At 37.8% G+C, this 20226-nt stretch overlaps 1 protein-coding gene across 4 annotated transcripts in view; it reads right to left on the bottom strand.

Annotated features, from left to right (window-relative positions):
* Window positions 1-20226, bottom strand: part of LOC145986678 (fatty acyl-CoA reductase 1-like) — a 125532-nt gene that overhangs the window by 88355 nt on the left and 16951 nt on the right. The window contains exon 1 of one of the 4 annotated variants that reach the window (XM_083120978.1): window positions 5961-6022. The exons of 2 other annotated variants lie outside the window; for them this stretch is intronic. The gene's annotated coding sequence lies outside the window, so the exon portion shown is untranslated. Of the gene's footprint in view, window positions 1-5960; window positions 6023-20226 lie in introns of those variants that run through there. One more of the 4 variants, XM_083120981.1, reaches the window with a different exon arrangement.

Here is a 20226-nt window from a genome sequence, read left to right on the forward strand (position 1 = left end):
GAACGTAAATCATCTGTTCATTTCAAACACTGATGGCTAGGCAGAATCAAACGTCGTAATGCAAGACATAGGAAAGACGACGAACTTGTTAGTGTGTTATACCAATATGGCGCCGGTGTACTTGCCCCTGTTTCCCCTCCCACTTTGCTTTGTGTCTTCTGAAAATAGGCCACCTAACTCGAGGGAACAAAACTGTCATCAATCCTTCATCTTAGTTAAAAAGCATTCGCACATACCTTCAGAACTTGCAAAAATAAGTTCGAATAATTGGAATGTCTTATGTAATTAGCAACGTAACGGCATTATTTCGCTCCATTTCCAGTTTGCAATTTGTCTCTATGAATCATAAAAGTGATTGTCTTCTGTTGTGCAGTTGGAAAATAATATCAATTGTTACGTAAGCTCGGGTAAATGCAAAAACTACATAGCTTGATACGTTATATTACTGGGAATGGAAACAAGTTAAGTGATGTTAACCTGCAACTGGACAACACAAAAACCTGATTTACTTTTCCACTGCATTTGTATACACTGCAAGTAAATGTTCAGTTCATGCCATATCTGTAGTGATTCTTGCTACATTCTACACTTTGGTTTATGAGATTACATTGTAAAATAAATATCATGAATTTATTAGTTTGGAAGTTTAGCTAGGATAATCGGGACTGCGGTTACAGTTTAGAGTGAGATCCGAACCACTATGGGCCCCCAGGAACCTTTTTAGTGCAAAGCAACGACATTATGACTACACCATCGGAGAAACCCATCTATTTATTAATAGAAAATTGTGGCTTATGAATCATGATACGAATACTAGCCTGTGATTTAGGCGATGATTTTAACTTGTGAAGACGCAGCAAGATCTATAACAGGCGGTACTTAACTCTGTAGTTATTTTGATAGGTAGGCCTATGTTTGTAACATTTCGTTGTTGCATGTCATGAATGCACCATTAAAAAGAAACTTTTAAACCTAATGCTGTGTCATGCTGATAAATAATCTTCGGATTTTAATGTAGACAAAATTAAATATGTAAAAAATATGTAACAGGGTGTCTACCAGTCTGGAAAACCTGGAAGAGTCAGAGTTTATTTTTTCTGGAAAGGTCATGGAAATACCAGGGAAATTTACTGTGTCTCTGGGAAACATCAACATTTTTGTAGTAGTGCACTAAAAGTAGGTTTTTGAATAAAAAAGAAAAGGCAAGCAAGAAATCTAAAACTTATTGTTAAGAAACTATACATATAGATATCTTACATAAAATAGATATCTTACGCATTCTAACTTAGTCCATTCATTTATTATTACCAGTAGTTACAGTAAAATTTTGAACCATTTTAATGTAGATATCTACTACAATAGGCGGCTACTGGAATGTACCACTTCCCAGTTGCTTTTTGTGGTGTGCTGGGTAATTACTTATTTGGAACAATACATGTGTTACTAAACTGTAATATAATTATGTATTATATGTGCAGTAATTTATGATTTTTTATTAAAAATATTTTTTTGTAAATCAGGGCAAGTATCACATAAAAACTCACCCCCTGATACTTGCTTCCCTACCCATATCCAACAGTCTATTAATATTGAGTTTCCATTCTCATTATTATATTTTATATATGACGTAAATGTTCCAGTACTTGGTTAAGTGAGATTCTAAGTCTGCATTTAGCTGAAATATTATGACCTTTTTTCCACACATGTACACTAATTGTCATAACGATTTGGTCTGGAAAATTTTGGTTCCTGGTCTGGAAAACCTGGAAAGGTCAGGGAATTTTGATTTTACGAAATTGTAGACAACCCGTGTAAGTATTTATATATATATATATATATTTATATATATATATATATATATATATATATATATATATATATATATATATATATATATATATTCTAGTCTTCGTTCATTTCCCTCATACTCCGTAATTATTTTCATTACTGTCTATCTGATATTTCGTTGCCGCATGTCCAGATAATTCAGTGATTTTCAGTTTGTATCCAGGATTTTTATATTAACTGTAACTCATATATATAAAGAAAACTATATCTGTTAATCTGTAAGATGCAAATCTAAGGAACTGGCGATAATACCAAATCTTAGAAAAAATAGAAAGATCAACCTGTATAGCATCTTCCTGTGGGCAGTTATCATGGATTGATCCCATCTACAATTTCCATCGTTGCGTAAAGGTGCAAGACCTTTCATCCAAGCGGCCACATACAGCATCCTGAATACGGTCGTGCGCCATGGAACGGTTATGTAAGAAAGTGTAGACGTATGAATCGGTCGCGGAAGGTGGTGAGGGGTACGGTACTGCAATTCGTGAAGTTAGGGCCTCGGGCTAAAGTCCCGGTACCTGATGAAACATGATGACACATTGGTCAACTGTTATTAAGACACCTCACGTCCAGGGGAGCGGGGAAGGTTCTTTTAGGAAAGTGAAAACGTGTTTGTTTTCAAACCCATTGAGGAATGTTTGAAGATTGCGGAAAATTCCTATGATATGTACGGTATTTACGTGACGGACTTCTTGTAGCCTTACGACTGTAAGGAATGTTCACCAAACAACGCTTTAAACACGAGAGACGAATGGAGCGGCTTCCGTGGCGTAGTGGTTAGCTTCACGTGCCCCTGCTTCTTTGTGGATGTGGTTGTTGTCGCATTTGTTTCGTCAATATCGTCACGATTAACCGAAAGGTGCAAAATAGTCTGTACAAGGCGCCCAAAAAAGTCCTGTGTCGAGTTCGACAAACGACTGTCGGCGGAATCACAGATTGTTGAGTGCATGGGTAACATATTCCGGGGCTATGGCATGGCATTCGTCCTCGATACCGCTGTGGAAATGGGTCACATCTGGAATCTTCACGCTGTACCACCCGGAATATCATAATGCAAAGTCCAACAGATTGAAATCCGAGCTTGGAAGCAGATTGTGTTCCCCGAAACAAAAACCTGCGATTCCGTCTTTAGACCTGTGTGAAGCTGAACATATTCAACAAATACAGTGATTCCTCTGAATTTTAGTTACAATGGTTATACATTAGCATGCAATGTTAATTGTACATTACACTGATTAACAAAAAAATAATTTCGGCGGATATCTTGGTATCCAACAAGCGTTCTAAGACAATTGAAACATGCTGATTCAAAATATGCAAACCATTTGTCTGTAACACCCTCCATTCTTGAGATATACAACATCAACCATTTATATATGTTTAACATTGTATCAAGGCAAACAACTCACAGACATAGGTTTCACTAGAGCACTTTTTGTTACATAGAGTGCTATTGAACATGGCTTTAGCTAAGAAAATAATGCAAATGCATCACATGACACATATACTATATAGTAACATCTAGTTGAAGGTATAATAAACATATAAAATACATACATATAGAAAATAATTCCTTAATTTAAGGTGTTTGGTTTGAATTTCTTGGCTGTAGAGTTGCGTTTGCACTGAGCATTTGGCATGTCGCTCTGAAGCATCCAACAGTAGTCAACCTACATTGCTGCACTCCATCGACACTGATAGCGTGATTCCATCACCGAGATGTCCTCATGAAAACGTTCACCATGTTCGTCACTGACTGAACCTAGTTTCTCGGGGAAGAAGTCAAGATGTGAGTCGAGGAGATGAATTTTGAGGGACATGTTGCAACCCAGCTGTCTTCTGTACGCACTAATGCACTTCTGCACAAAATTCACATAGTCAGCAGATTTATAATTTCCAAGGAAATTGGCTACGACTGACTTGAATGCCACCCATGCATCTTTTTCAGTGCCACCCACTAAGTCTTGGAAGTGGCTGTCAGCAATGATCTTCCTTATTTGTTAACCTATGAACACACCTTCTTTCACTTTCGCATAACTCAACTCCGGAAACTTCTTGCACAGGTACCGAAAAGCCTCTGAGTCGTTGTCTAGTGCCTTCACGAAATTCTTCATGAGTCCCAGCTTCAAATGAAGCGGTGGCATGATAACTTTTTCACTCTCAACCAATGGCACACGAAGGACGTTTTTTTACTTCATGGCTGCATTCTATCTCTGATCAGCCAATTTTTATTTATGTAGTGGGGTGTAAGGGGTGCTCCTTCCACGTAGTGCACCCAATAGTCATCATGGCCAGTATAATTTTGTTTGTGTTGTCCTGTGTTTTGTCTTTAATTGTGATGAGTGCTCCTTTACAGCCTCAGCTTTTAACGAAAGTCAGAAGATTTTAATATTTTATATTTTATGCTTTTAGTTATGCATCTTTAGAGTTCTTATTTGTAACGATAAGGGGCTGGGCCCAGAATAATGTGACGGGTGCAAAATAGACTTATTGCTGACGCACCCAAAGTTTTAAATTCAAATTCAATTCTTTATGTAGTGGTGCTTCCTATCTCTGCTATCCCACTCGCAGAAGAAGAAGCAGTACTTCCTCACCTTCCTTATCCAACCGCGCAAGTTGCGTGCACATGTCAAACATATGAACTGTGGTGCCCACGACTTACCACTATCTACCTTCGAATCAAAGTATAGTTCATATGCTTTCTTCAGAAACTGTGTAAAAGTCTTCCGATGGGATTTCTGTTAGATAGCCGCACACATAGCAAAACAGATCTGGTGAATTTATGCAAGCTCTGGACGCCATAATCTACTGTCACTCAAAATAAAAAAGAAACAAATGAAAGTATAGTTATGCGATCTCGAAAATATTTCGACGTATTACATTAAGTATAACTGTGTTCAAAAACGGCGAAAAAAATTTCGGTGTTGCACAAAAAATAACTAAAAACGACGAAATTTTTTTTGAGGAACGGTATTCCATGAAAAATAAAAATTTATCGATATCTTCAAAACCTGACGTGATAGTGCAAAACGGTTTTCAGATCTGAAATCAGCATGAAAAACTGCATTAGAAAATGTCAACATCATGTCAGATATCTACGGCTTGTTTATCAGTGTTATCCATTGTGTACTTATTCTAACTCTAGGTCTCGAGAGAGCACCTCTTTCCTCCTTCTCAGGTGAACAAATTTCTTTTTGCCGGTGATGGGGATCGAACCTACGATAGACCTGTTATTTTGCTACATACCTGGTGCGCTAACAAGTTATTCCACGCCCCCTCTGCAATTCTACAGTAATTTTTGCCCCACTGTTCAAATTTTCGATGAGAGATGAGATTTGCTTGAATTCTACACTGTGTTGACAATGGCCTTTAACCCTTTAAGCCATAAGATAGGCTAATCAGGACTGAAGCTACAGTTTACAGTGAAATCCAAACCACTATGTCTCCACCAAGAATCGAACCCGGGAAAGCTTGATTACAATACGGCGTTGCACAGGCAAAACTGATTCTATTTTTCAACAAAATTAAGAAAAAAACACGTTTGCTTAAACATTTTCGTAAGCACCAATAAAAAATTTGGGAGTTTTTAGTAAATATGGTAATTTTGAACAAATACTTTGGTAACTAAATAAATATGCACGGTTACCAAATGAATTTCGTTATGGTGAACAATTGTTTCTTTGTCGCGCATTTAAGCAAATGCTTGGTTGTTATTAACTTTCTTTTTGGTAACACTGTTAAGCCTTGTTTCCATGTTGACAAAACACAATAAATATATATGTATATCAGAATCTTCGTCATAAGAACACCCTGTTAGAGGGTGGAAACTTTACGTTTTTAGTGTATATTTTTTATACAATAAATTTTGCCTTGGTCAGCAAATGTTTTTTTCTTTTGTTATTCCAAACAAACCTTCTTGTCTGTGTAGGCATTATAAAAATATGATAACAGGCTCAAAATATTACTTTTTTACACTATTAAATCCAATGCATTAGTAAAATGGAATAGAAAAAGCAAAATTTGCACCTTAATAATGAGGAAGTAACCAAAGTAAAATACGCAGTAAAAGTTATTAATTTAAGGAAGAACGACAAATACAATAGTGCAAATACCTCGATACTCCTGACCGCCAAGGTTTAGTAACTAAATCCAAAGTCACGTGCTTACCACAGCTCCTCCAATTACCATTACCACGACGAACACACTGAAAGCGTGGCTGGACCTACCCTGGAAGTGAACTTGTACTTTCTTCTCCGTGGAAAGGTTACACAACCGCCATGGCCAGGGTCTGCTCTTACGTCACGTCCACTGGCCCTTCGGGAGGGACACCTTTCGTTATGGACATGCCGAGAATGAAAGTTTTGGGGCCTAATTAGTTCCTTGACAATAAAGTATGCCTCAAGGTGTCGTTAGCGAAGGTTACGGGATCGCATATGTGAAGTTATGGAAAAAGAATGGAGAAAGTAATATCTGGACATGTCCCTCAAGTGGCGACAAGAACTTGTCCGTGATTTTTTTTTTTTTTTTTAATCTCGTAATCGAAGGGTTCGAGATTCGGTTACCGGTAGTGTCACCATCGCATTCTGCATCGAAGCAAATGTATTTTCCAGTAACGAAACTTCCTCCTTTTTAATCATCCGTATGTGTGGTTTCTTTCCCTTCTCTTTGGCTTTTCAACTGTCATACTAGTGAAGAATTGAAATACATGAAAATTGATCAGAAAATAGAAATAATAGCATAAATGGAGCAAGACGTAGTATAGAATACTCCCTCTGTCCCATAATTATTGTCCGGTACACTTTTGTTTGTTGTCACAAAATACTTGTCCGATCTTCAAACTCAGACATTTGTGTATACAGAAGAAGAAAATGAAACACGGGAATGAGTCATACAACGTTATTACTCAAGGATCAGCACAAATTGGCCGATCAAGTATCCAAAAGAACATAAATAAAAAGTTACCATTTTGGCATACCGGACTATAAATATGGGACAGAGGGAGTAGTTGGTTAGCGCATCGGATCTCCGATCCCCACCAATGATAAAAAGAAAATTGTTCACCTGAAGTCCCATGAGTTAAACTTTTTAATTAAATATAAGGTAAGATTAAACTTTATATATTTCTCGCATATGGGTCTTAAGGACAATTCCTGGAGCCGTCTTAGGTTTAACGCTGGCGATGCTACCACGAGGGCTATGTATGTTATACAAGACCGCCCGCAGGATTTTTCCTCGGGAGGGCAACAGAGCTTAAAGTGGGGTTAAGGCGAGGTGATGTTTTCCCCTAGTTAAGAAATTTCTCAAAAAGCATCCCCAGCACCAGGATAACTTGCATAGCCACTTAATCCACTGTCTTTCACGTCACCCCTCGCTTGTGTTCACGCTACAATTTCAAAATTTGAATTATATAGTCTTGCAAGATATCTCAGGGAAGCAAGTGCCCCCCTCCCCCATCTGCGGGCGCCCTTGTATGTATATATGTACACACACACACACACACCTCTATATAGGGCTATGTGTGTGTGTGCGTGTGTGCGCGCGCACTAAATCATCATTAGGGCTAAGATTTTTGACCTAAAAATCACCAAAATATGCAAAATAAAATATGCTTTTATGACCTAAAATTGTACAAAATATGCACTATAATTTGAAAAATATGCCCTTATAACTGGACTGTTATGTCACTTTATGGGTCCTGAGTTGCAATCCACAATGAATACTTTCTGTAAATTTTCAAATAAAAATGAAAATGATTTTGCTGCAGTCCAAAAAAAAAAACCTCGAGTAAACATGGGAGTAAGAACGAATCCACTTTGAAAATGACTGTATATTTCTTGAAAAAGCGAAAATATGCTGAATATGACCGAAAATTTTCCATCAAAATATGCTCTATCACACAGAAATGGCTAAATATGCCAAAATATGCCCTTAAAAAACACCCTAATTTAATTAGTTTCTTCATAATGTGAATTTCTACATATTTAGGGAACACATCACCCTTACCAAAATAATATGCTAAGTCATAAAAATCCTAGCCCCTAATCATCATCATCCTCATGGTCACGATTAAATCAAGGCAGAAAAGCGACTTAACAATAAACATAATCCAATTGCCTCTCTTTCCACATGCAATGGATACATGGTGACAGCTGGCAAAAGTTTCAAAAAGCATCTCTCCCCAGCTAACCCAAGGCTCGACCGAACATCCCCCCCCCCCCCCAAGTTAACATTTTTCACTTCAAGTGCTGGTTGCATCCCAACCACTATGCAGAGTACCTCCAACCTCTTGATTACAAAGCTGATACGCCTTGTTTATTTTGGCCATATGTAATATTTTATTTGTTTTCTGTTAATTTCACAGAAATCTGTTTGATTTATTTGTTAGTTTCAATACTGTTGTTTGTGTTGATTTAAATTTGTAATTTTTGCTGTATATTTGTTACACGCAATATCGGAAGCGGAAGTCATTTCCGATTTATAAACATTTGTAGAACTGCCCAATCTTTTATTGATTCCGTTGTGAAAAGGAAAAAAGTAAGTTGAGTTGCGTGAGATGATGTTAATTTTGTGAAAAACACTGTTATAAAGGAAAAGCCGCAGCTTAATTGAAATGTGATTGTGTTTGTGAATGTTGTTGTTATTTTGCAGTGATTTCTTAAAGGTAAAATGTGTTATTAAATTTGTAAAATGGCAAGAAGCTATTTCTTTTTCAAAACGTTACGTCCTGAGAATGCTCATTGTAGCATTACATTAAGGAGAGTCTCATAACTCCGCCGCACAGGGAGATTTGGTAGCTACCGTGACGTAGTGATCCATGGGTGAACACCAGAAAGGAACGTCACAAGGCGACAATGTTTCCACTACGCTATCGTGGAGGCATCGTATATGTACGTGCACAAGTCACAATAATTCGTGACAAAGATGAGGAATAATTCTAGAGATTGATTGTGTCAGATTATAAAATGAATCCTTACAATAGTTAGGTCAGATAATTTGACAGAAGGAAACACTAAACTTCTTCCTTAGCTTTGTTCCGAAGACAAATACAGCTTGAACATTTTCCGCCCGACTTGACTCAAAATTCGAACAGTCATGATGTATTTTTTTGTGCTTCCAATACAAGGTCGCGTCGTTGGAGACCTGCTTCGCCAACCAAACTCACCCACACCACTTTCGCTCTCGAAAAGGGAGAAAGTAGGTTTCCCCACGGATACTCCTGTCCCTGTAATAGAGTCCCGTAAAAATTTTAGTTATGATTTGTCTAACCAATGGAACCTAGTAGAATACATGTAGGAGAGTCAAAAAAACTTGGGTAGACATCACCATATTCTGGACCGGGTGTTTTAGACGCCATTTTCCAAAATGGCCAACAGCGACAATATTTTGCTTTTATTTCCGCTCCTGAAACCGTTAAAGTCATAATTTTGGTGTCTAAATATATGTTTTGAAGGGTGAGGAATCGAATAAAATGGTTCCTGAAGTTGTCTGATTGTTATTTATTTCAGAAAATCTTCTTTTTTTCGATTTGTTTGTCCAGATCCAACAAAACTGCCAGTCAAATCAAGGATATCTCAGAGTAATCTTATTCAACGAAGTCGCTACACACGAAAGGAATTACCATGTCAAAGGGTTCTACGTTACAAGAGACCAGACATTAAACCATGTTTTCATGAAAGTTTCAAAGTTAAGGAAGGCCTGCTATGTAATGAGAGCACTGAAAAGATACACTGAATTTGCAATTCCTTTAATTAAACATGGGATTCCTGAAGATACAACTGATGATCTAATTGTTCCAACATGGGTTGGATGTCGTGCTTTGGTATCAACAGCTACACCACCTCTCATGCATGTGGGATTTCTTCGATTCATCCCCAGGCCAGTTACAGAACATGCTACAGTTTTCTATCATTGAAAAGTTTGCAGAATGTTTGCTCAGTTAAAACAATTAGCCTTACCAGTATTTTCAGATGAGGGTGCATTCCATATCATTGCTGATATTATGATGAGTAGCCCTTCTGAGTTTCCTGACATCATTCCAATGATTGGAAACTTCCATTGCGCAAAGGTCATCCGGCACATTATTGGAAAATATCTGTGTGTCAGTGGTGCAAAGGATACACTTATTGAATGCAAAGTGTTTGGTGTTAAAACTGCAGAATCAGTAATGAATGGAAGTCATTATGTCAGATCGCTCAAGGGCTTACTGATTCTTGAAGAAGCTACATTGAAGATGAAATGGTCAGAATTTGGAAATGTAACCCCGAAGAAAAATATGCTATTACCATTCAACAAGCCCAGAAATTGAAAATAAGTATATCAACTAAGAATGTGATAACAAACCCAACAGAGTTTAATGAACTTTTAGCAACCTTAGCAGTTTTGTACAACGACTTTCAGAAATTTTCCAATGATTGCGCCACTAAGTCCGAAATGTGCCGATACTAAGATACATTCCTTTACCTTGTAAACTTGTTGAAATTTCTCATAGCGTCTGACAGAGATGGCGATTGGAATAGCCAGCTTCAAGCTATTCAGAACCTTCAACCTATATTCTGTGAATTTGACAGTATTAACTATTTAAGGAATTCATCATGGTATCTGGAAAAAATGCGATGGTTAGAGGAACAGCATCCTGAAGTGTATCAAAAATTTCAAACAGGCCATTTTGTAGTGAGGCAAACCAATCTATCATTTAGTGCTGTGTCACCGGTCATGAAATTGGAGCAAACTATCCAACGATGTCGAAAGAGCTCTAAAGGAATAATTGGACAAACAATGCAACAAATGTGTGTCAGTGAATGGGAGTTGGTATATCACGAGGTACTAGGAATAAGCAACTGTTTCCGAGAAATACTTGGTACTGATGATACCAGTTACAGTGAGGTAACTCTTCGTCATGAATTATCAGGAAACTTGAGTACCAAGATGTTAATGTTTGTGAATGCAGTATTTGAATTTATGAACAGTAGAGGCAATCCATATGAAACATCCAGCCAAACCCAACTTCATAATTTTATCAGTTAGCAATGTGTACCTAGAGAGGGTGATATCCGCCTGATGAAAGTGAGAGAGCATGGAGAAGAGAGTTATGAACTATTCAGAAGTGAACGTTTCGTTAAGAAAACTACAAAACTTTCTGGTGTCATCATGAAGGTAAGACTCCCAACAATGGTTTCACCGTAGTGCCTGCTCCGAAATTGAAGACAACACTTGCTTCATAAAAGAATAATATTGCTGCAGTTGATAGAAGTATACACATAGCTAAAGCACGAGGAGAAACAATGAAAGATATTTTGAAATATGATCTGCTGCCAACTAATATGTTATTAGATGATAATGGCTACACAACTAAACCTGTAAAGTATCTACTGTTTCACATTGGGGAAAAAGTAGATCCAACTGATTACTGTTTTCAAGAACGTGAAGTCATGAATACTGCTGTCGTAGTTGATTTTATGTCACAAGTTCGCCAACCCAGAACTAAGTGTATGGGAACTTTTAAAAGTATATTTGATAAAGTCTGGACTAATGCAACTCCATACCACGGAACTAAAAGAGTGGATTTTGTATGTGACAGCTACATCGAGCAGCCACTAAACGAAGGTGAAATAGAAAGACGGAGACCTGCTGATCCAATTGAAATGATGACAATCGAATAGGACACACTAATTCCTATACAGATTGACAGATTCTGGTCTTCAAGTAAAAACAAACAGCTGCTTAAATTGTCCGCTGCTACCGGTTTTATTGAACATGCAAAAACGACTGACTTCACTACAGTGATAAGTGGAACCATCACAGGAGACAATGATACCAGAGATGCCTTCATAGTTATGAACAAGGAACTTCGAACTTGCTCTGACCTTCGGACCTTTGTAGAAGAAGCAGATTCCAGAATGATACTCCATATATTCCATGCTATTCAGTCAGGCATAACATATCCCATAGTATTATCTAATGACACTGATGTAGTTGTTCTCGTCCTTCGATATCTATTTGAACTATTCACGAAAGGATTGGAAGAAATGTGGGTTAAAGTGGGAGTGGGTGACAAATTGCGTTATGTGCGTCACACGTTGGGGAGTAAACTGGGAGCTACGCTTTGCATCACTTTAATTAAGGCACACATCGTTACAGGTAGTGATGTTACAAGCAAGATAGGAACAAAGCCATCTTCACTGAAAGCATCACCAGAAACATTACTAATTGGATTTGCAGAAGAAAATACTCTGTCTGAAGAAGTACTTGATAAAGTAGAGGAATACCTTGTTCAAGTTTAACATCCATCCTCAAAGTGTAAGACATTTGATGAGCTTCGTTATTCATTACACAAACAGAAGCACATATCTGAGCTACCACCCTCATCTTTCTCAATAAGAAATGGACTTTTGAGAAGATGTTTTTTTTTGTTCTGCAGAACTGCTTAAAACTTTCATTAAGATACTTTCCTGATGGAACCCTGCAACCAACCGATTATGGATGGTGAAAAGTTGCAAATGGCGTACTAAAGCCTGATATCTGCCTTCATGAAATGCCATCTGAGCTACTAATACAGTGTACTTGTAAAGTATGTGCTACTAGTAGATGGAAATGTCGTATGAAATATTTACCATGCACTGAGTATTGCAAATGCGGCGAAGAATGTAAAAGATAGTGTAGGAGAAAAATAAGAAGTTATCATATTATTATGCAAATTGTTGCAATAACTTGTAAAAAACATTTAAGTTCAGATTTTTCATAATTGTCATGTGTGCTTTATTGGAATATAATTTTTTTGATGTGTACTTTATTTTATTATATATATATTTTTTCAAATCTTTTATGTTGTGTAAATGTAACTTTCCAAATAATTGTAGTCAGTTTTTGTTCATATTATTCTTTATAGATGAAAAAAAAACAGATTTTCTGAAATAAATAACAACCAGACAACTTCAGGAACCATTTTATTCGATTCCTCACCCTTCAAAACATATATTTAGACACCAAAATTATGACTTTAACGGTTTCAGGAGCGGAAATAAAAGCAAAATATTGTCGCTGTTGGCCATTTTGGAAAATGGCGTCCAAAACACCCGGTCCAGAATATGGTGATGTCTACCCAAGTTTTCCTGACTCTCCTACATGTATTCTACTAGGTTCCATTGGTTAGACAAATCATAACTAAAATTTTTACGGGACTCTATTACAGGGACTGGATTAGGAGTTCCAGCCCGAGAAATTGCCCGTGTGACCTACAACGACGAGCTGTCTGACCGTGGATGCCCCAGAATCCCTCCGCATTGTCCTGCATTAACTTCGGAAAATCAGAAGCATGTCGACGAAGGGAAAAGGAGTTCACGAGAGTGTTATAAAACAATATCCAGCTTCAGTAAGAGCTTACATAAGCCGTGAGTGGAAAACTATCGTCTTCCTCATGGAAGCAAACACATTTTTCGGAGCGAAGAAGCAGGCAGGTATCTGGAAGTATATTTCTAGAGGGGTGTCAGAATAATAACAATAATAATTTATTTAATTTAATATGTTAATATAATTTATAGGTGTAGTCATAGTATGGGTTCCGCACCGTGGCCTTGCTTTGGGCTCCAGGTACGGGACGCGTGCAGGTTCGATTCTCCTGTGGGAAGCGTATACGCGTAATAACTTTTCTCCCGAGATTTCGGCCTGGGTACGGGAAGATATTTTTTTTCAGTCAAGCTGTGAATGCGGGTTCATTTCTTGCTCTCTGATTCGCTGTTGGAAACTTACGGTGCTCTGATTGTGAGAGTATCTTATTTCCTATTTTCAGCGCACATTTGCTGATTTCTAATCTAATCTAACCTGACCTAACGTACAGCGCAAATAAGATATATGCTTACAGGCCGAAACCAAGTGTTAGGTATTAATCAAAATCTAATTATTGATAACAACTCATTTGAACCAGTTTCCAAATTCAAGTACTTAGGAATAATACTAACAAATGAATATTATATTAAAGAGGAAATAAAAAGCAGGCTTAATTCAGGAAATGCATGTTACTTTTCTATTCATAAACTTTTGTCTTCTCGTTTAATATCTAAGAAAGTAAAAGTTAAAATATACAAAAACAGTAATTTTGCATGTATTATTATATGGATGCGAAACTTGGTCCCTTACATTGAAAGAGGAACATAAATTGAGAGTATTTGAAAATAAGATCCTTAGGAAAATCTTTGGACCTAAAAGGGATGAGGAGACAGGTGAGTGGAGAAGGTTACATAATTTAGAAGTACATAATTTGTATTCATGTCCAGATATTATTAGAATAATTAAATGAAGAAGACTTAGGTGGGCAGGCCATGTGGCACGAATGGGAGAGGAAAGAGGAGTTTACAGGATTGTTGTTGGGAAACCTGATGGTAAGAGACCTGTAGGAAGGCCAAGACGAAGATGGAGGGACAACGTTTAGATGGGCCTAAAGGAAATCGGTAGGGATGGAAAAGAGTATATAGATCTTGCTCAGTATAGGGCCAGATGGAAGGCCTGTGTTGCTGTAGCCATGAACGTTCGGGTTTAAGAAGGCTAGAGAGTTAGTTAGTTAGTTAGTCTACGTGGAGTCTGAACTGTGCGGTGAATGTATTGTTGGAGCTAATGGGCGCGCTCCGTCGACTTCAAAACCAGCCGCTCGTTAACGTAGCTAGCGCGTCGACTATAGGCCCTGGGCCTCACGGGCCGTTGCGCCACGGGTTGTTAATCATAGTATGTAAAATAGTTAATACTATACTATTATTATTATTATTACATGATTGATTGATTGTTTTAAGTTCACTGTATGCGCAGTAAGGCTAATCGGGACTGAACCTACAGTTTAAAGTGGGATCCGAACCACTATGTGCCTCCACCTGATATCGAACCCAGGTCCCCTTCATTACAAGGCGACGACGCTAACACTACGCTAACGGCTAGGCCCTATTATTACATGAATAGGTAAAAGGGCGGTATGGGAATAGCGAAATAACAGCTCGTATTTATTAGTTCGATTTCCAAAATTTGTACAAAAAAACTGTACTGGCAAGGAAATTAATATCGAAAACATAAACAATTAAATATTTATTAATTAACAAAAAATAATGTCAGATCCAGTTGACGAAAAGGAAAGTTCCTGATTAAAAATTTATGTATATTATGTGCATAAATCTTCTTTAGTACTGTCATTCAAAGTGATCCCAATATAATCTTTGCCTTTCAATAAGTTGGGAGAAATAAATAACTCTCGATTATGCAACAAATGCTAAACGAGTATATTTTCTTCGTTTAATTTTAGTACTTGGTAAGTCTTTCGATGGAGTACTGGCCTCGGTCTTGGAAGCTACAAACAGCTGCGATTGGACTCGATGCGCTGACCACTCGTACACAATAAAGAACCTATTAGCAAACGTTGAAAAGATACACGATGCTTTACAGTAGTCAGCCATTTATCCAAACAAGCCCAAATTTTCCTCAAGACCCCATAAATTGTCCAATAATTCCTAATTTATTATAATTTTGTTACTAAATTTACCTTCACACCCTCCTGAAACACGACCATACAATCTCAAATGGAAAGATCTGGATAAATCTCTGACAGGCGTACGCAGGATAAAAGCTTTTGGGGCTACAGCCCCCTTCGACATTTTTTGAAAATCCAAATTTTCAATTAAAAGTAGTAAAGAGCTCTGGGAACGAAGAGCTTCGTTTTAAGCTCTTAAAAATGGTAATTACAGAATGAGAATACAGCTATGTAATATTCCTTCACGATCCCAGCCCCCTCCGAAAGGAAAATCCTATGCACTCTACTGGACAGGACTCTCCAGTTGACGACGAGAACGCAGGTTGGTGTTGGTAATCATATTAACATAATGAATCTTTGAAAGTTGTCGGTGTCTGTTGAGCTTTTATACACAATCTAAGTGTTCACATTCCATTTTCCGAGAGTGAACCTACAATTTGATGTAAAGTCCGAACCACCACCGGGAGTCGAACCCAGGACCTCTCGAGTACTAGGTGACAGCGTTAGAAATTAGTTTTTTTCTGTGTATCTAATTCAGTTTCTCGTTCCAATTTTTCATCTTCTGCCTGAGGGGCAAATCTTCAAACACTCAGCCACAGACGCGCCCGTAAAATGCATCCACAGTGTACAAACCAAAACTTTGATATTTAGCAGAAGTAAGCAGCATTTAGTAATTTTAAACCATTTTTTAATAACTATAAACAAATGTGTAACATAACCAAACGAATTTTGTTCTGATGTTTGCTGTTTAAGAAATGGTTAATTAGCAGATTTTTTTTTTGTTATTCCAAAGAAACACTTTGTCTGGATTCGATATTTAGATGTTTCTAGAATACCTAGTGTGTGTGTGTGTATATTCAATATATATATATATATATATATATATATATATATATATATATATATATATATATATATATATATATATATATATATATATATATATACACACATTATATATATGGCGCAGTGGTAGCGTCATTGCCTTGTAATCAAGGGGTCCCGGGTTCGATCCCCGTTGGAGGCACAAGTGGATCGGATCCCACTTTAAACTGTAGGTCCAGTCCCGATTAGCCTTACTGCGCATAAAGTGGACTTAAAACACCAAATCAAACCAAACCAAATATATATATATATATATATATTTTGAGGCCTTCCCGATCTCGTAGTGATAACTTGGTCGATTTCTATGCAAGAGGACTTCCATACCCGGTGAAGGCATCTAGTTGTTCGGATCCCACTTTAAAGTGTAGTTCAAGTCCCGATTAACCTATCAGTGCGTAAAGTGGACTTAAAACAAAAAATGAAATACATATACAAAGTTTAAAATAAAAACATTCTTTGGGGCGAGTCTCAACTTAACTTACCTCGCGTTTCCCCTAAACTACCTTCAATTCACACGAGTAACACACTAACACTTAAATTCCAGCGAAATATTGCACTACACAGTATTTTTTTTATTGTGTAACGGTCACTATGAACCATTAGCATTCATGTATACATACGCGGAAAGAAAACCCCTTGCATGCCACACCTGATATCACGATTATTTTTTTTTTCGAATACCGACCTTCTTGCATTATATAAGTGTTGTTTCTATATCTTCTTCCATTGGGGACCCTTCCCAGTCTTCGTGTGGTGCCGTAATACGTAATGCATAATGTCCTCGTGGGCGCTCGATCGAAAGCGGAAAAGCTGAGCCGAGTCACTTCATGTTGTTACATAAAAAGCAAGTTTTCCTTCTTTCAAACGTGGAGCTGGAACTGGAATTATAAAGTATTAACCACTTTGTTGGTGGTAGATTTCGGCAAGTGGACCTCCTTCCAGCATCCGTAATCGAAAGGTACACGACTGAAATTCTGTCGGGGTTTTAATGGGCGCCTATTACAGTACTCAGGGTAAGAATGTGAAAAAAGTCAAGAAATCAAGAAGAAAGTCAAGGAAATGTCAAGAATTCACAGTATAGTGAATTTATATTGTTAAATACCTGTACTGGGATTTGATAAAATTGAATATTTGGAAATCTAAAATTGTGTTGAGTTGTGGTTAGGATTTGTTCACTTCGTTTCTTAAGAATTACATTCTTGTATCTGTAAAGTTTTGTAAAAACATTAAATAAAGTAATGTGGCCATCCCCAGGGCTCGAAAAATCCCTGTCGGCAGGTCACCATGGCGACTAAAATTTTCAGTCTGGCGACTGTGTTCTTTTGCTGTAATATTGCCGTTTTTTAAGTTTGCATGTACGAAATTTTGAAGATTCTAAGTTCAAATTGAAGTACTGCGTAAGCTAGCAAATTATTTTTCTTTTCAACGTTGTGAGCATACCATAGAATCAGTAACAATTTCTTACTCTTTGTCCCGTAATCCCCCATTTCCCGCCTTCTCACATGATTTAGCGATATTTTGAATACGGTGATGCTAAGCTTCTTATAGATTGATTGATTGATTTGCTTTATTTTACTTCGCTTTTTGTGCCACTTTTGGATAATTTGCGAAGACTGAGATAAGTGATGATATGATGAAAATTATGAATGAACATTCTCAAACGACCATGCCTAGGCCAGGATTCGAACCCGGGACACCTGGCGTCGTAGCGCGATGTGATAACCACTCCGCGACGGGGGCTCAGCTTCATATAATATGCACAATTGCTAGTTGGTGGTTTCCTGGCGCCTGATTTTCAGAACTGGCGCCTAGCTCTGAAGAAGATTTTTCGAGCACTCACCCTTCCAGGATGAAGTCTGAAGCATTAATTTTGCATGCTTTAATAATTACAGCAACTCTAAATCTCTTGTTAAAGTACAGATTCAGTTTTCATCTTAACTGCCCTTGTGGTAGGGGGTTTTCATTGAATAAAAATATACATTTTCTTAATTTCCAACTAGAGTTGATGAGCTGTATCTTTGCGGGTGACCTTGGCTACTCCGTGCAGTGTGTGAGAGAGAGACGTTTATGTAGTTGCCACCTACTCGCCCTTTGGGTGGTCGACAGCAAGGACAGAACGCAAGGATAATGACGCGCAGCCGGTAGCTCCTCCCCTTTGCTACTGCGCAGCCAGGCTTGGGCTGGGTTCACCCGCAAAGATACAGCTCGTCAACTCTAGAATATAAGTAGGGGGTGATTAGATAAATGTTTAAAAAAAGGGGGGCAGGTAATGAAAAATGAAAGAAAGGTCGAGAATTTTTGGATTTGTTATTTCTGAAACACTAAAGTTGCTGATCAAAGCAGTTTATTGAGATCTAAAAACACTTTACATGTAACGTTTCTACACACAGAGAACTAAATGCATCATATCGATTGATGCACTAAAGTGTGTTTTATGGCTTCTTCAAAGAATCAGATTCACATTTGATGCATTTGGGTGCATTTTTGTATGTCGTGAAAGAAACACCACAGTGCATCATTTGATTCAAGTGAGGATTCCTTTCAGTCGAGATGCACTTCAATGCATCAGTTGATGCGTCTTGATGGACCAGAATGCATCTTTTTCGATGATGCAGGAAGGTGCATCAAGAAACAACAACTGATGCATTGAAGTGCATCCCGACTGAAAGGAATCCTCACTTGAATCAAATGATGCACTGTGGTGTTTCTTTCACGACATACAAAAATGCACCCAAATGCATCAAATGTGAATCTGATTCTTTGAAGAAGCCATAAAACACACTTTAGTGCATCAATCGATATGATGCATTTAGTTCTCTGTGTGTACCCTCTATCAGGATCTTCCTCATATTAAGAACTAAACTAAAATGATGTGGCCAATCCCCATCCAGGATGAAGTTTGAAGCATTGATTTTTACATACGTTAATAACCAAAGCAAGTCTAAATCTTGTTAAAGTACAGCTTCAGTTTGCCCGTTTCATTTTTCATCATTTTAGTTTAGTTCTTCGTCTGAGGAAGATCCTGTTACATGTGTTTTTAAATCTTAATAAACTGCATCGGTCAGCAACTGTTTTGATAGGGAAACAAGCCTTAATTCTGTTACCATTGTTATTTTGGTAGACACCCTGGTACCGCATGGAACCACTTTCTCTAGTTCGTTCTCGTTCCAGTCTCCCAACCTCAAGCGAATACAATGGAATATCATTTTAATGTGATAATTATCGTAGACACATGTATGTAACATATCCGTACTGGCAATTTCAGTCCACAATCATATGTTTCAGTTTCACTGGTAGTGGTAAGATATACTCAACCACATTTTAACACAGAGATGATGACCATGCTTACTTAAGGTAGATTTCACTGCATCTTTCACCTCACGATCCATATTTGAGAGCCCACTACCACAGACAAATGACGGTTATCAGTGCCGGATCTACAAATCTTGCCCCCCCCCGCAAAATATTAGCAAAGGCCCACATCTGCCTACCTACCTTCACACACACACATATAGCCTATATAATGTGTGTGTGTGTAATTCTTGATCTCATGTTAACAAAGTCACATACAAGGGCCTATAGGGTGATTCAAAAGTCCCTTAACACCCGCTATAAAAAGTAATGGAGTTAGGCTGGTCATGATAGAAACAGGTTAGACTATTTTGCAATGGGACTGGCTCATTGAAGAGCATGAAGGCTACAGTATTCCCATGCTCTTCCCTCTATTCTCGCACATATTCATTCATAATATACCATGAGTTTTCCTTAATTCATTGTCGGATTGGAAAAGGAAATACTGAAATTGTAAACGCATAAGCACAAGAAAGACACTCAAACTGAGTGATAGTCCCACATTATTGAATTGATTGATCAATTGAATTGTTGTTTTCAGTCCACTTTATGTACAGAAAGGCTAATCGGGACTGTTTAAAGTATGATCCAAACCACTGCGCCATGTGGCTCCACCGGGTATCGAACCCGCGACCCCT

Source organism: Lepisma saccharinum, chromosome 4 (genome assembly GCF_977018435.1).
Source record: "Lepisma saccharinum chromosome 4, izLepSacc3.1, whole genome shotgun sequence".
NCBI classification, from domain to species: domain Eukaryota; kingdom Metazoa; phylum Arthropoda; class Insecta; order Zygentoma; family Lepismatidae; genus Lepisma; species Lepisma saccharinum.